The sequence below is a fragment of the Manacus candei genome, unplaced genomic scaffold, assembly GCF_025592945.1.
Source record: "Manacus candei isolate 608988 ecotype Guabito, Panama unplaced genomic scaffold, ASM2559294v1 h1tg000028l, whole genome shotgun sequence".
Taxonomy (NCBI): domain Eukaryota; kingdom Metazoa; phylum Chordata; class Aves; order Passeriformes; family Pipridae; genus Manacus; species Manacus candei.
In genome coordinates this window covers 22,141,141-22,158,897 of record NW_026138076.1, presented here as the reverse complement: position 1 = coordinate 22,158,897, position 17,757 = coordinate 22,141,141, and positions in this window count along the sequence as shown.

Below are 17,757 nucleotides of genomic sequence, written 5' to 3'. Positions count from 1 at the left end.
CAGAAGACTAAGAGCTCTCCTTCACTGAGGTTTCAGCAGCTCCGCAGACAATGACTTGAATGTGTAAAGGAACCTGGATTAATAAGACAAAATCTAAAGTGTGGGCTCATAGGGACAGTTATTCATTGCCTGAGACACCCCATTATTTTACCTGTGTGGAAGGAACTTAAGACCAGGTCATTATTCATCCCAAAACTTACCCTTTTCTGAGGCACTTGCCCAGACTGTGAGGAGGAAGAGTGGTTTCAAAAGGCTTGAATGTACTATGCTGTTTTAGGCGGATAGTATTTTTCTCTTTCTCTACATAAAAAGAGATTGTGTCTTTGGGGAATTTTCCTGTGCTGTATAATAAACTCTCCTCATGTTACTCTTTTTCTTTTATTCTCTGTTATGTTTTCTAACATTTTACTATCCAATACAGTATAAGAACAACAGAAAGGTAGAAATGAAGGGAAACCATGCCAATTCTCACCCAATAAGGTCTGGAGCAAAGTTAGCAACACTGAGCATGTGGCTTGAAAGCTGCTCTTTAATTCAATACAAGGTGACAGTTGTTAATCTGAAATATCTCACAGAAAGAAATATTACAACTCTGAGAAACATGAGTCATGAGAATTTCCATGAGTCCTATGTGCAGATCATACAGAATATATTTCCACAGAAATGGTAAAAAATTAAGAGTTGTTGTTTTGGGCGTTTTTGTACAAATGAGTGATGCACATTTTTCTTTCCAAAAGACATAACCGTAAGCAAGCATTTTGTTATCAATCTCCTTTCCCTCTTTATCAGAATTCTGCATCACGACCTGTCCAGAAAACACTTCCTAGCCTCAAATCAGGTTTTTCCACTTGTTTTTTCAATAGAAATTGGTTCTCTTGGGACCATTTTACTCTCACTGAGCCACAACTCAATCAACAGACAATTCACTGAAGAGACTCAGTTTGAATTCTTGTTTCATCTAGTCACACTCAATTGAACATAGATGGTAGTGATCATTAAAGGCCAAGGCCTCCTTCTGACAGTTTTGTGGAAAATATCCAGAATCCACAGAGACTGAATTTCATATTCCTCTGAAATTAGAGGTGCTCACTGCATGGTGAGGAGACCTCCTTCTGTTGCTCTCCCCTCAGTACAATTACACTTTGACATTCTGATACATACAGCAGAAATAGTCAGGAAAACTGAGACACATTTTAGGTTGAGTAATCCTATCAGGTGTATCTCTTTTCTCAGCTTTGTGGGAGCATAAGAGACATAGTTGAAATGCACAGACCCACCAGGTCAGGGGCTGCAGTCTCCAAAGTGGATGTAGGTGAATTTCATGAGTTTTCCTCTCAGGGAGTTTTCACCATGAGTTTTAAACATGATCCAATCCAGGATGAAAGTTATGTATGTTTGTATACCTGGGACTTATTAATATAAATGTCTCCTCTGTGTCTTAGTATATTCTCTAAAGGCCTCAACCATTTCTCTCATCCATAACTTTAAAACAGCTTTAGAATGTTTGTATCAGTGCAAAGAAAAGTATTATTCTGCATATGTCAATGTCATTACATAAAGCTCCAAGATATTGTACAATCTCATCTCTAAAACTGATATTAAAAAAGATAGGAGGGTTAAAACCTCATTTAAATGTAAAACAATATTCAGACACTGCCTTCTGATCTCACTTCAACAAAAATAGTATTGATCAAATCACAGTGCAACAAAAAAAAGGTCCAAAGATAGTGGAAATTAAGTAAAATAATTTCTGTAAAAGAATGACGGAAAAATATTGGACTTTGGATATTTTTATATTGACCTCAGAGAAGAAGTTAGGTATGCTTTAAACAAAAAAACAGAAGCAAAATGACAAAACAGTAAGTTCTGTTCTTCCTAGAGATTCCAACAAAAGTAGTCCACAGATATTAAGAATAGAGAATATTCACTAGGTCATGTGTTCCATCTCCTTATCAGGCCAAGACATTTTGACTAATGTGCAAGTCATTTGGAAAAAAATCGCATTTTTTGTGGTTAATAGTTTAAATAGCTTTGAAGTAAGAGCAGTATTGAGGCATAAGGTAATTAAGCTCATACTTTCATTATACTACTGTTCAGCTGACAAAGATTTTCTGCAAAGGCAGTTTGGCGAGAAAGCAGCACATCAGCTCACATTATGAATACTATTTTTGAAATGCAGGAAGCCTGTTTATTTATTTATAAGTGACAGCTTAGCTTCTATCAGCTGCAGTACTCTCAGACAGCAACAAAGCTGACTCATAGATGCTGGGGCCAGAGCATGTCCTGGCAGAAAATTCTGCCCACACAACCAATGGCCAAGATAGAAATCAGGTTAAATCCAACCCTTATGGTGCCAGAGCAGGCTGTAAAATGCACCTTTTGGGTAAAGACTTCTTCCATCATCACTGCTCTTAAAACACATCTGTAGACACTCACAGTTTTCTTCCTTTTGGCATTACAAAGATGGAGAAGAGTAAATATTTTGCTCTAGGTTCTTCTAATCTCTGAGGCTTTTACTGAGGATTTTACCCTCAGGCACTGGTTACCAATGTTTAAGATAACAGCCAAGCCCAATAATAGGACTTATCTTAGTGTGCAGTGAGACAATAAGATGCCAGTTCACAATGCATTGCACAGGAAAAGAGCATGCCTCCATGCTGCTTGCTCTGCTCCCTCTTTGCTGTTGGCTGTTAAAGGAGGTAAAATCTCAACATCACAAACAAATGATACACAAAATTGAAGTCATTAGATAAAGTGTTCTGTGTATTTTCAAACTGCATACACAACCATTACAGCAGACAGTGTCTTTTCATACTTGTGGATATTGGGCAGATCTTCTAATTCATAAGAAATAGTACTAATAAGCAGGAACTTAAGGAAGTAAACAAGTAGGTTATTAAATCTGCTTACGACAGTAGCTAATAATCCTCATATAGGTAATGCATCCAAATAGCTCACTGCAACCGATTATAATTTGCTCTGCCATTTTTTTTACTTAACAATAACATTTACTAGGTGAAACAAAAACGTGTGAAGCCTTAAAAACACAGAATGAATGCCAATATGTCAGTTTTGTTGTAGGATTAGAGGATATGCAAAAAATATTTATTATCCTTCGTATAATGCTCAAAGGGGGTAATCTGTATAGACTCAGATTGTGGAATTATACAGAATATGCCATCTATATCTGTAGCTATTCTATTCACAGAACAGTGTAATTTTTCCACAGATTATTTATACAGTACACAGAGAAAAATTTGAAGTGATTGAAGAGGCTGCCAAACACCATACTCTGCCTTCAGGATATAGATGATACCTTTAAAATGGGTGAAAGGCTAATTAATCTTGAACTGTTCATGGATGATATGTAAGATAATATGCCTTAGCCCGACAGCATTTTGGGAAGGCAGACAATTAAAAACGGAGCCACAATTTTCTTTGGAAGACAGCACACAGACAAAAATAAGATGAGAGTTTAATACACAGATGCATGAGAATGAAAACCACTTGAAATACAACTTGAAACTCAATCTTCACTGCAAATATTTTAGATAGCTATAGGGCAGACTGGTTGAGTTTGACAGAATCTACAGCTTCAGGCCCTTGAACAAATATTTTACTGGGGGAAAATGCTGTTGTATGTGTTTTATTGTACTGCCACTTTCTAGAAATAAATAATCTGCTCCTTTCTAACAGATACAGCTTTCATAGCAAATTACTACTATATTCTTCAATTTTCTCAAAGAGAACCATCAAGATATTTGCAGTCCATAGAGGAACGACAGTCTTCTTTACTGTTTTATTTCATAGTTGTTCAATATATGTACACACCTATCATTATTGCTTTTATTCCTTATCATGTCTAAAATTAGGTGGCAAGCTTCCTAAAACTATGACTATATCAACACAGTACTTGTGACTTTATTCTGAGTGAAAGAGAATTGAAAGATCTCATATCAAAGTAGTCCCAACTTAGAAAAAGCAGCATCTAGCCAAAGAGCTCCAGCATGGAGCACAGTAAAAACTAAATTGTCCACTTTCCAGATGAATTTTGCAGCTTGCACTGTACTTAATGGCTTGATTTCTTCCTGTACCTGACCTAAGAGGTTTCAAGTGATTGACAATAATCAGGCTCTTTTGTTCTACAGAAGTACCAGGAAACTTTTGGAGTTATATGAGTAATAGATAGCAATGGGTGAGATTTTTGGGTCTTTTTGTGCTAGGCTATTCTCTTTAAGGTACTGAACTCTAAGAAATATATAGGACATAAATTAATGATATAAGCATCTGACTTTTTCCAATTGCCCAGATGGACAGACGTCACATCTGAGTATATCAAAACTTACCTGCATGAAATTTTGCTATAACATCCTTTCTGGAATGTGGGAGAGGGCAAGGCAGAGATGACCTGGTTTAATCACCCAAGAATGCAGGCTTGTTTAGTCTATGAATTCACCTCTTTCACATTTTTTTTTTTGCCATATTCCCTTGGCTTGCACTATTTCACGTTGTACGTGACACAACTAGGTGCGATCAAAAGCAAGGTTGTATTTTCTTTGACACTTGGAAGAAATATTTTATCTTTTGCACACGATATCAAGAATGGTGCCTACCTCCCAGCTAACCCCCTGGAAATTTGACTATTTGCAACTACCCAGATGGCTGATTGAAGGTAGCAGATGTCCCCTGTGGCTCACACATCTTTAGCATGAGTATGTAAGGTAAATCCTCACCCCTGCTTATGTTTCCAAAAGTACCTTTTTCAATGGTTTGTTTAATTATCGCTTCATTTGAAATTTGAACACTTACTTGCACATTAGAAAAAGACCTACATTCACAAGTCTTATTTTTTGTCTCAAATTTGTGTGTTTTGTTAGGGCTTGGGTTTTTTTCTTTTCAATCCAAACTTATACCACTATGACATCAGGTCCACACTATCTCATTTTCAGCTACTCAGCATGACACCAGTAGTAAGGGCACCAGACAAAATTCATTTATTTATCATTCACAAATATCCAGAGTTTCAGTGCCATTTAGGTTAACATACTTCTCATAGAAATTATTTAACACTTCACTGTTCGAAGGATTGACAATGAAAGCAGACACCACATACTTCTCCAGGGAATTCACCGCTTTTGCATTTCTCACTTGTACCATTTTTTGTACCTATTTATCTACATACTGGGATCTATGAGAGATGTTTTTACCACCAATATTTCTAGAACATAAAACCAGAATTACTCAAGTGTTTCATTCTGGAAATGTCAGCTTAGAAAAAATTAACACAGCTGTGTTAACACCCAATGATGCAAAGAGATGAGCAATGCAGTATTGCTCTTTCATTACTACCTTTAAAAAGTATCTGGTTTTATCTTCTAATTTTTTCAGCCAAGTAGCTTATTCTAGGGATCATAAATAATTCTAAAACTGAAACAAAGATATCAAGAGTACACTTTTTTACAAATTAAGCCTCTGTAAACCTCCCATTCTTGCATCGTGAGATAGTATTTCTCCAATATTATGAGGGTATATTTGTATTTTGTTTGCAGAACTTACGGTACAATACAGTAAAAATATGCCTGTGTTGTTACTTTTTAGTGAGTGCAAACAGATTTACTAACTTGTAGAATTAGAGAAGGATTCTTTTTGGAGCTCTGGCATTGACTTGATAGATAACTTTGCACGAGGTCAATAAATCACTGAACTGTTCAGAGTTTAATTACTCCTGGTAAAATACTTAGCAGTTTGTGAACAGAAAAGACTACATAATATTCTAAGTGTTGGGGTTAATTCGACCTGGGGTTGATATACAAATAGTAATCAAGGTGATCAGGTTTCTCCTGTAATAGAACTGAAAGCTCGGAAAAAAGTTTGTGACAGTGTTAAGAAAACTGAATGTTGCTTTCTGGAAACTGAAATTTGGAAAAGGTAAGATGAATTTAAAAGTTGGTGTCTGCAAGGAAAAAAGCGATTTTGTTATCAGAAAAAAAACTAAAAAGCTGAGAAAAGGAAATTCCCTCATGGATCATCAAGCCCAGTCTCCTGCCACAACAAATAATGTAGATAACTAATCGCTTTTGTTATCTAATCAAAGACGAGCAAGTAGTTTTGGAAGCCTGCTTCTCCACTGTTCCTTTCAAGGCTGTTCTAGAATATAACTCCTACAGTATTTATATTTTTTTAATTGGAATCGTCATATATGTTTACTCAGGCCCATCACTGTTATTGTTGTTTGAAGTTTTCTTTACCTTTTATCTTAAGTAGTAACTTTCTGCGTCAAACTACTTACCCGACTGAAGGCATCAACAAGACTTCTAGGGAAAGCAATCCTACCCTCCTGTGGACTCAGGTTTTCTAAGTGTTGAGGAATACACCTGGTGCAGGTAGCTCGGTTTGCAGGCTGCAGATTGAGCTCTGGGTGGGAGCCTGAGATAAGAGGCCATGAACTGACAACCTTTTGGGATAACAAAGGGCAAGAGATGGATGACGTCAGCCAGGTGAATGGACACTGAGAGACATAGCAGGAGAGAGGAGCCAGGAACTGCTGACCTTTTGGATAACACAGGAGGTGAAGTCAGGTGACGCCAGGGAGGTGGATGGACATGGAGAGGGGGACAGGATGCGAAGACTCAGGGGGAAGAACAAGACTTATGTATGGGTATAGACTGTGAGGGGATAAAAGCCCAGGGGTTCCTTTGTTGGGAGTTCTCTAGGAGGCACCAGCACGGGCTGTTTCTGTGAAGGGGCTTTGGTCCCAGCAGTTAAAGTTTCTGGCCTTGTGGGAATGTGACTGTCAGATAGTCTCATGAAAGGTCAGATGGAAAGTTAATCCTTGTCATAAACTAAGGAGAGTTCTTTCAGTCTTGCCCCATAAGGTATGCTCTCTGTTGTCCTGATCACCCTACGTGTTCTTTGGTAAAACTTCCAATTGAAAAGTTCATTTTTTAAAAATCCATAACCTGTACTTATTTTCAAGTACAAGCACATTTAAATAGCAAATGACTTAAAATCAGATGGGACTGGATCAGGTCTGTAGCTGTAAAGGGCTGTGGCTATAAAAATGTTAGGGGAGAAAGGCACCCGCAGTAAAGAAAAATTAATCTCAAGACACCAGGCTGTCATTTAATGTTTTCTTATAAGACCAAACATATAATCTGTCATGCTTGTGAATTACGAGGAAGGGGTTCATTCTTGCTGGGTTTTCTGTGTTTTTCTTTAACCAGATAATTCTTTAGTTATATGCATGAAAGTATGCTAGTGGCTTTGGAATATGACTGACCACTATTTCACCAAGACCTTTTACAATAGCACAAATACTTTCCCTGTCTCTGAACTTACGCATTCTAGGAAGGCTTTTGCCTTTTTCAAAGCAGTATCACATAATCATTCTATGATTAACTGGGTTTCTGTCTTTATCACTCATTTTTAATTTACAGTAGGCTTCTTATTAGTAGTTCTTAAGTACCTGACCTTGTACTGGAACATTTAATTCCATTTCTATTAATGCTGTTTTAAGGTCACCCTGATCTTCCTATGTATTATTCTCATCTTCCTGTGAATTCTCAGTGTCTCTCAGCTTTGACTGATTACCAGATTTTTCTATCTAGCCCATGACATTTCAGTAGTACTTTAGTTTCACATTATTTAGGATGATGTGGACTATTGAGAAACAGTGGGAAAGAACAGGTGGATGCAATATATGAAGCTGGTGAGAAACATTGATTTCACTGACCACCATGACATTAGGTGCAAAGGGAAACAGCTGGAATGCCACCGCTGTAGATGGGCTAGATTCACATCATCACATTTTCAGCATTTAAATAAAATCTAATATTACTTCTTATACTATCTATGAATTTCAACTTAAGTAACTTTCAAGCATAATTCATCCCACTGAAGATCTAACCCACCGTTAGAACACAACTTTCTAATTTAGAATCCTAATTGAAGTATGGCAACCAGGTATCCAAAGTTACAAGGAATTATCCTGAATTTTCATGACTAGTTTCTAAATAATAGAAATCAATCCAAACTTTCCTCCACATGGCAGCACTTTAAAACACAAAAATGAAAAAAAAAATTAATATATTCATCGACACTTTGGAATTTCTTCTATGGATTATTCTATGGATTTCTTTCTCGTGGATTTGGTCCTCTTCATTTGACAGTGAACATCCCTGAAACCAATATTAAAATAATAAAAGTACTGTGTATTTGTGCAAGTATGTGTACGTGTGCATGACACTATGGCAAACAATAGATACAAATCCCATAGGTGTATTGTGTATACACAATACAAACAATGGAATTTATTTTAATACTTTACATACTTTGGTACTTTAAGATAAGAAAAATTATTTTACTTATTTTGGCATTTATCAAAGTACTTTACAAACAAATGCCATCCCAGTCACAGATTAGGACTATTCTCTCTTCGATTGGATTAAGAAATATTCCCTAAATCAGTCTTAATCAGTCCTATTTTATCAACAATAGCATGTTTTCTCTCTTAAAAGGATTATGTATCACTTGTTCTGTTGGGGACATTTTTCATTAAAAATCTTGTATGTTCCTTTGGGTCCAAATGCATGTGTAATATTTGTATAAACAAACGTGAGTGGGTGAACAGAGTGGGCTTCTTGGCAGTTTCTAAATGAATTGCCTTTTTAAAAAATCCCACAACTTGCATCAATCAATACAAATCCAAACGTGTTGAAGAGAAAATGCTGTGGATTTGGTCCCATGCACCTGCACAGGTCTCCCTGACTGCTGCTCTCAATTCTTCAGTGGCAGAAAAGATCATTTCATCTCAAGATCATAAGCCTTTCTGTTTCTCTAGAAGATGCTGGAGTGAAATATCAGGCCTGTTTGTATGTCATAACTTTCTGCTACCACTATGCTGCCACATTCTGGTTCTGAAGGGGACTGTATTTGGACTGTAGTAAAGAATAATATCGGCAAAAAATGGTTCTTTTTGTTAAACCACCCAAACAAGTACCAACAATGTGGGAACAACCCAAAATCTATTTCTGTTCTGCATTCTACTTTCATATCATAAGTCTTTTTAGAAGCTTTCTGAGTTATTAGGGAAGGTAAAGTGATATGAGGCTTAAGCACCTGAAAAGGAGCACAGAGGAAATGCACTCTTAAAATTTGCAAGGCTATGACAAGGATACACAGCACCTCACAGTGATGGAACACCGGGAGAGATCAGAGGTGTGGTTGCAAGGCAGCCAGGAAAAAGAGCAGTGGGAGCTGGATATTCTTTGTATCAAAGGAGTCAGAGACAGACTGGTGGAACCTTCAGGATGAGAAATATAGCATGGTGGCTTTTATGTGCAACCACAGAAAGGAGAGATTTGACATTCTAGGAACCATTCCCTTCCTCCTTCAAACAGATATGCAGCCTAGAAGGTGGTAGGCACTTTCTATTGTGCCAGGCTCTCTGTTTCTCCATCTGCATTGTCATATACGGCTTCTTCAGTGCATCTGTTTTTTCAATGCCAATCCAGCATTGTTCAATGCACATATATTTCTGCGTTGTGAATCTCTCTGTGTAAATGAGATGAACAACACCCTTCAAGAAAAAGCTTAAAGGAGAATCTCATAGGCAATAGATTTGAATAAGAAATATAGCATTTTCTTTTCATGAGAAAATGAAAGCAACCACTCTTCCCCAGAACACTCACAGAATCAGCTGAAACATTAATGAGCAAAAGGGAACACATACCAGTTCCTCTGCCTGCTTTATTGCTCTGCTTTTCCATGAATGGCAGAAGATATAAATATTATTGTTAGCCTTAGGGCTTTCTTCAAAAATGCTTGTCTGTATCAACTCATATTGTGAAAAAGTGTCAGTAGCTGTGTTAAACCACTGCAGGCTGAAACTGAAAAATGGCACAATAATTTTTCCAACCAGTGCATGCACGATCAAAGCTGTTAAGAGGGGATGACAGGTGGCATAAACGTCCCAAGGCCCTGACTCACTAGACACATAACAGCATCCACTATAACCCTAATAAAAATAGTCCCTGTAAAAACACCATAAAAAACAGCAAGTAGCCTGTTATATCTTTGACCTCAGGGTCATTCTACCAAGAGATCATCTGGCAGCCCAGTGAGAAATATGTAATTGTTTTTTATTCCCACACACTAGGTGAAAAGTGTCAGATATTAAAATATCAGAAAGACATTTTAAAAGACATATTGAAATTGATTGCAACAATAAAATCAATGCCAAAATACAATCTCTTTATGGATACCCATTTTCCAAGAAATTGAAGTTTTACATTACTCTGGTTTTGTTCTACAATTTTGTTAATGTTCTAGTATTCAGGCTTGTAGCTCTTAATTAATTTATTTTAGTTATAGTTAATACTTAATGAAGACTTTAATGCATAATCTATGTGATTAATAATATTTTGTGGCAGACAGTACAACATGTCAAAGCTAGACTTCTAGTAAACCATATTAATACTTGTAATTTAAAAATTAAAAGGACTATAACTAGTCTTTGAAGAAAGATATGAAAATAAAATAAATACTACTTTTTCCCCCTATATTCTATGTGTTTTTTTCATCCTTTTTTTAATATAATTGTAATCATATTTGAAAGAAACCTGTTTAACCTAACAGTTTTTATTCAATTTTAACTACTTGCAGCATCTTGAAATACATATCCAAGTAGATAGATCAGTGGTAGTTAGGATAGACATAGAAAGCATAGAAAGTTAGAAATAGAAGCATAGGAAATAAAAGAAGAAAGGATGTCAAGTAACAGCAATACATAGACTAGATTTAGGTGTTAGTTCTGTAGGTTGAAGGAAAACAACTTGTCTTTTCCAACACAGTACCTAAAATGTAGTGGTATTTATTCACTGTGGTAATAACCCGAAGGCCTTAGGAGGCACACAAAAAATGCAAAGTTCACACAGGAAAAAATAAGGCTAAATCATTATTTATAGGGATGTGCTTGGGCCCTTAACCTGTAAATAAATCATACTGAGATTTTTTCATGTGAATGAAGCCTCAGTTTTATTCCTCCAGAGAAAGACATGAAAGCCTGCACTGCTTTGTGAAGCAGACCTGGTACAACAGTAGCTTGGAGGAGGAACAGAGGTCATTTGAATGTTATTTAAGCATCAGCTCTGCAGTGTTTAAAGTGTTCTTACATCAGCCTGTGAAGGGCTCCAAACCACAGCCCAGCTAAGCTTTGGGGAACAGATATAAGCAGAGCTGCAGGGGAAAGGCCTATGCTCAGTAGGGAACAAACCAGGCTGCGAAATCCTATTTGCTCTTAAGAGGAAAGTAAACTGACCACTGACTAATGGTCATTTTCAGACATACACGGTAAATAATAAATGTTTACCTGTTGTTTCAGAAGTAGCACAGACTATTAACCATCTCAGCAATACTACACAATTTCAGGTACTACTTACTGAGTATGCCCAGCTGGGCACACTGACTTGGATGAAGTTATTTTGCACCACGCTACAGCTCAAGTTTACCACTAGGTTTGCTTATGCCAATCAAGGAGACCCAGTTCCAAGTCACGGCAAAGAGCTCATGCAGGAGCTGCTGTGTCACATGCTCAGCCCTCTGAGGGCAGAGGCACAGCTGGGGCAGAGCCCCTTGCTGCTGTCACCCAGCTGGCTCACAGTGCCCTGCTCCACCTCTGCTCTCAGCTCAAAAGGTAAGTCTCGCGCAGAGCTGCTGGAGGATGCCTCACTGCTGTAGGATGCCTCGCTGTTGTGTGAGCAAACCTGTGACTCCTAGTCTGCACGAATTGCATAAATTTCAATGTCAGTGTGCTCAGCAAACACGCTCTTTACATTGTGGTTGAATAGAAAAATTGGTTATATTACTTAAAAACACACGCGTTTTATAAACTCAAATACTCCAACTATTCCACGTAATAATTTTGGATGGACATATATAACTTTCTGACTCCTAAGTGAGAAACGTAAAGATAATATTTGCATGAGAGGGAAAAAACCCAAACAACAAAAAACCCAGTTCCCAGATATACCCCAACTTAATCATGTTTTGAAAATCCTAATGTTGACTGAATAAAGCAGTGAGCCTCAACTACTGCATACCCTAAACCATCTCTAATCCTCAGCATCAGATGGTTACTGCATTCAAGCTGAACTGACAAAATGCTTTCAGTGCCTTAAAATGGATGTCTCTGTCTTGATTCAGTGACTGCTTCATTATCTCAAACAGCAAATGAAAGGACAAGAAATTAAAAATGAAATCCAGAAAGGGAGATATTACTCTGTCAATTTCAGTTTCCAATCTTTGTTTAATTGCCATTCTTACCCACTGTTTTTCTAGCAAACAAACATGAGCTTTTCTGTGGAAGAGACATTGCTTTTGTTTCTCCTTTCCTTTTGCGTTTAAGCAATTATGAATTTAAAAGAACAGACAAGGAGAGGCAGCAAATCTTCTTTCCTTAAATTAACACTCATTAAGGACTGTCAATGTTATAGTTCATGTAAGGCAAGTAGTACTTGCCCCGAAAATAGTTTACTGATAAAAAGTCTGTAATTCACCAAGAAGCACATAATGCCTAATATTTGAAGAAAAGCAAATCATAAGTTTAAAAATAAATCAGGCATTCCGTGTGTTTACATGTGTAAGGATTGCTACTGTAATTTCACTAAGTGCTGTGAGAACACACCCTCCCTGCTCTGTACGATATCTGCTGATCAGGTTTCCCAAGACGAGATGTAACTTCAGTATTTGATTTCTAAGAATTCTCTGTTTATCACAGAGATTACTATAATTTCCTCTCTTTTGAGATGTGATTATTTTTCTGCTTTCTACTCTTTTATGTAATACTGCTACTTGTCCTGTATCAAATGCCTGCTTGAAAAGGTAAGTGCTAATGCCAAATAATTTACATAAAGGAAAAACAAAGCAATTGTTTTCTAATTGTTAGCATAGAGCAATTTGCCTTTTGAAGCAGTGAAAATAACTGGTGACAATTGTTGCAACATACTTAAATGAGTAAAGTGTTGATCCTACAGGGGAGCATCATTAATGCTGCAGAAATCATGTGGCAGGGGGACTCAGAAAAATTGTTGGAAAACGACTTGAATTTTAAGTTGTATAGCTATTTTTACTATACATATATTACCCATAGAGTTGCCCCTCAGCTAGATGGAATAAAGAAGAGCATGACCTACTATGATTTTTTTCCTCAATAAATACTTTGTTTAATAGCTATTTTCATTATTATCCTTCCTGGAGAGCCTTCAAACAGAGTGCTGAGAGGTGCAGCCTTGCCTCTTGGTTACATGCAGTGTGGCTCAGGAATCCCCCCTCCTAGTGGCATAAAGGTGCTGGGTTGCCAGACATGAAGGTGGCAAAAGAGAGGTCAGGACAGCACAGGAACTGCAGCCTGAGGGGTGAATGAGCATGGAAGTGAGACCAACAATGGAGTGCCAGACATGATGCTGGTAGAGGGAGGAGGAACAGGCTCATATGACAGAGGAGAGTCAGAGTGGAGTCGCATGTATCCTGAGCTGCTGGCTGTGCTAGCAGCAGGCCAGGAGAGGCAGGGAGGGTAACACCTGTTGCCCATATGGAACATGTTCAAGGAGAAGGAACAAAGAGGAAGGCAGGAACTAATTTTTCATTTAAAAATCTAGACTTAAGCCAGATGATGCAATGCTTTTGTTACACTAATTACAGCTTAAAATCAAAGAAGGTAAAAAGCAGATGGACTATTGCCATGATATAAAGCAACACTTGGATCCCCTACAGACCAGTCTCTGTGGGCTTGGGAAAGCATCCTACCAAGGCAGCAAGGAGGGCTTCCCAAAGCATCTGGCATAGCCATGTGCTAATAGAGTGCAGGGTCTCATGGTTCTCCAGGTGGAGGGGCAAAGTGGGGCAGCCAGGTAAAAGCACCTGGGGATGTGCACACAGAGAGGGGCTCACAGAGCTTACTTGCATCAGCGGTGGCTCCACACACCACACAAAGGGGATGTAGTGGGATGCTAGCATTCCAGGGGGCTGCTGGGAAGTGACCAGAAGCTATTACATCATCCTGAATGGTTATGGGTTCCCCATTTGTGACTTAGAATGGAAAGCAGTTATACAAGGTAAAGCTATTTTGACACCAGCTCTTTAAAGCAAATAAATGCTAGTACAGCTGTGCTGGTTCTTTGATAATAATGATGCTGCCAATGCATGACTAACATAAATGTAAATAAGTGACCTGCATAGATTTGGACATCATAGTATGAAGGGCAGCACTGACTATGGCAGCATCTCGTCCTCTGATTTTCACATTAAAGGAATGTTTCCTCTTGTCTCAGTTTCTGCTGACACAAAACTGTGGCTCTTTCCATGACAAGTATCCATGAGTAAACCAACATAATGTGTGTTGGATAGATTCTGTCCAATTTGATTCTACTCTGGCAACTGACACAGCTTTCCTGTGATATAATCATGTTTAATAATTTCTAATTAATTCATAATTAATTGTTCTCTTACTTGTCTTAATTTTAAGTAATCACTGTGACTAAGCTGCCTAATTGAAATCAGCAATGGAAGAAGATTCAAGATTCTTCCGCAGAATGTTTGGATTAATATGAAAACCAAATTCTGAGCTGCCATATGTGATCATTAGGGAAAGCTGGCTAATTACCCTAAAGTCATTATGACACAGGCTGAAGTATACACTGAAGTGGATTGAATCCTGTGATCATCGATATGCTCAGGAAGTCTGGTAACTAGGCTTGTCATCTATATAAATTATACTCTGTGAGATCTCTAACCAAAGCTGGCAGCACATCAGAGAAGGGATGTAAGGCTGAGATAAAAAAAAAAAAAGAGTAGAAATATTTCATAGCTGTCATCTCTGTTTCTCCACACAGCCATTTTTATCCCAAAATCTAGCTAAAAATCTGGGAAGAAGAAAGCACCAATCACCACAATCTCGCTGAAGTCAGTGAGTTAGGACCCCCCAGCTCACAGAAGTGCTTGTTTCACTACTACAAACATTGGGACTGCTGTAAGCATAATTAGTTTTGTTCTCACATATTCATCTGCCAAACTTCAAAACTTAGCCTTGTGCTACACAAAAAATAGAGAAGTTGTAATCCATCATGCCAATTTACAACAATGATAGTGGAAAATAGCCCAAGACAATAAAAGAAAGTTAGTTTGAGTAAAGGATTTTTTCACTCACTGTTTGCACTTGTACCAGTGAAATGGTAGGGAAAGTGGATGATGGAGACACTTTTAAGAAGAAATCTAGGGACAAAGCCTGTGATCATTGTTCCCAATTGGATTAAATGACCGTGAGGTTTATAAAGCATTATGGAAAGAATGGGAAGGCATTATTAAACCTTGGGATCAAAATTCAGAGAATATTTCTACAGTAATATTGCCCACTAAATGGGTTTTGAGGCTAGAAAAAAATTACTTTTATATTTGAGAACTCAAGTGTTACTTGGAATGAACCAAGACCACCTTTCTCTGTTCTTAACTTTATTTTTTCAGTGTTGAGCAAGTGATTCTTGCTCAGTTTGTGTAGCAGTTATTGAACAAAACTCAGGTATATGAGCTGCCCTAAAGTCAATGAAACTAATCACACCTCACATGCTTACAGGAAAACACGAGCTTAAATTTAGCTAGTAAACCACTTTGATGGATTTTATTTTGTACAAGGTGCGTGAGCTTATGCAAACACAACATACTCCAGCAGCACCTACTTAAAAAAAGCTTATATTGAAATCTACACAAGTCAGATTTAAAGGAGGAGCGGAGCATCTAGGTCTGCAATTTTTTAATTATCATCTTAAAAAAATAACTTTAAAGACAGATTACAATATATTATTAAATGAGCCTGCATTGCACAGATGACAGCAATTTCTGTTAACACAAAACTTTCCACTTTCATTCATTTCCTTATTACATACCACACATCAAACTTTAAAGCTATCACAGTCTCAGACCAAGAAGGTGCTTTCCCAGACTAATTTGTCTGGTTATCTACTCTTTGTTAACCATCTGGATAGCTGATTATTTCCTTCAGGCCTAATGCTACTCCTTACAGCTCACAGTGACTATTGCTAAGGTTACCACAGTATCATCAGGAGATAAGAGAAAGTACTTTTAGAGATCTTGAGGAATCCTCCTTTCTGCAAACGCTCAAATTTTATGTCGAAGCACTGCAGCATCCTTTTTTCCCCCCTCTTTCCCCCTCAAACTAGGCCAAGTAGCTGGGACCAAACATAAGACTCCCTCACATCCCATTGCTAGATAAGTGCCCTGTCAGTCTGGTGTGTGTGGGACACGCCTTCTCTCCTCATCCTGATTAAGGTTTCACTGAGATTGATCTACTCCTCCAAGTCATCCTTTTCTGACAAAAAAAATAAGCCACAGTGCTGGAAAAATCACAGGTTTGCCCTGTCACCCTTTAAGATGCAGACAAACCAGCCTGCCTGAAGTTTGATGCTTTTATAGTTACCCATGAGCTACCAGTGGGAAAACAGCATTGCTGGCACATTTAACAAATGGTTAAAACTTATTTCCGCCTTTAAATTAAAGCTGCAGATAAGCATAATGTTTCACAATTGCTTGTGAGAGTAGTATGGGAATTAGAGGCTTAATGTCATTACTGCACTGAGTGCCTTTCTGTGCCCCACTTGCAAATGCAGATATATAGAAGCTTTTTTCAGTTTATGAGGAGTCTGTGCAAGACTGATTCTGAAGAACTTCATCACACACTGAATTCTGTTGCCTCTGGAGCTGTTTTAATGTCAACATCAGATGCTTTTCAAAACTTAATAGATTTAATATGGTCTCCCCTTCCCTGACCAATTTGCAACTTTTAAATTTCATGCAATTAAATTTCATCTGACTTCTTGCACTTCAATGATGACAAGTTATGAACTACAGAATCTAGAGGCATGGATTAAAACAAAAAATGCCTTCAGACCATCATCAATATGTGAATGAGAATACATCTTAGTTCCATCACTCTTTTCCTGGTGGCAAGCAGCATTTTCAAAGAAAAATTGCTAGTGGATAATAAATGTGAAGTCTGGTGGTCTCACAACAACACTACATTATAATACCAAGCTCAATTAAGGTCACCTTGATATAAAATTGATATTATGGGGAAGAGATGAAAAAAGAAAAGGAACACTGAATGATGTATAAATCTGGGGAATACAGTTATACAGATGGGCCAATGAAGCTAGGCTTCTCTTTAAAAATGGAGAGACAAGAAAAATAAGATATGGAAAACTATGAAGACAACAGAAAATACAAGCATGATTTCAGGTACCTAGTTCAGACAATATGACTGAGATGGTCATTTAATGAATCTCTGTCTTGAAGTTACTCAGAAATAAGGTGCACAAACTGAAGTCATGACAAAAAGGCAGAACTATACTATTACAGATGAACTGTAGTTTAATAATCTGAATACACACTCTAAATCTTTGATTTGAGAATGTCACTAAGAAACAGCAAAACAAAACCCAAATCCAGTAAGGATTTCCTTGACAACTGTAAAAAACTCCCTGCTAATCATGAAGCTAATGAATAATGTGGAAGGTAATTAGAAGATAAGTTTGGGAAAAAAATATTGTCGTAGAAGTTGATAACTATAAACAAATACAATGAACCATAATTAAATTAAACCAGTCATTTAATTTAATCACCAATTTCTTATCAAGACACAGCTCAGTGCAGCTAATGACAGTAGGACAGTATGAAATCCAAAACACACTG